A 948-nucleotide genomic window follows, 5' to 3' on the forward strand; every position below is an offset into this window, starting at 1 on the left:
TCGAAACTAATTCATGACATGTGAGATTAAAACATGTGACTCAGGACAGGTTGACTTGATCAGCCTGAAGCTTTTGGCTGATGGCATATAAAAGGTGCTTGAAGCTACTGTGAGGTCACAGGCTGGTTTGTGGACTCTTGATTTGAACATTTTGGCAATCGAGATCAATTTTTAAAAAGAAACTCATATTCTACTACTTTATAAATCACAAATATAAGCCACAGACTGAGATGCTTTACCATCTGCAGTATCGTCACTATTGCAAACATGATCAGAATTTAAAACTCCGACTCAGACTCTTGACTTAGAGCCGAAACTCATCAGGAAAACATCACCAAGGTTGTGCATCCAAAGCTTCTTTCAACCATTATCTTTAGGGGTCGCCAAAGCAACCCACCTCACCCTATCCCAGCATCCTCCTCTGTCACACCAACCCTCTGCGTGTCATAATTCACTGCATGCATCCATCTTCTCTCTGGTCTTACACTTGGAAGTTCCATCGCCTTTTTGTTGTGTATCCAAATCATAGACCATAGCTTGTCTCGCTACCATCGTGTAAGCCTTCCCTTTCGCTCTCGCTGCGATCTTTCTCTCACAAATCACCCTGAAACCTGTCTCCACCATGCCTGCACTCTCCTCTTCACCTCTCTTTTGCACCAAATGCTATTGGATCATTGACATCAGCTATTTCCCTGTTGTTCCCACATGTATTCTGTCTTGCTTCTACTCACTCTCCTTACCCTTCACTCCAGAGTTTACCTCGACCTCTAGGCTCAATTCGAAATGTCATCTGCTAACATCATAGTCCACGAAGACTCCTGTCTGATCTCATCTGTCACTCCTGCCGCACACCTCACCCCAGCCCCTGGCACCACACTTTCTCTGCCTGTTCTTCATGCAGCACTACAGTTCATCTGCTCTCTCTGACTCCACAAAGACACAGAAACT

The sequence above is a fragment of the Pundamilia nyererei genome, unplaced genomic scaffold (genome assembly GCF_000239375.1).
Source record: "Pundamilia nyererei isolate P.nyererei 1_Seehausen unplaced genomic scaffold, PunNye1.0 scaffold00510, whole genome shotgun sequence".
NCBI lineage: Eukaryota > Metazoa > Chordata > Actinopteri > Cichliformes > Cichlidae > Pundamilia > Pundamilia nyererei.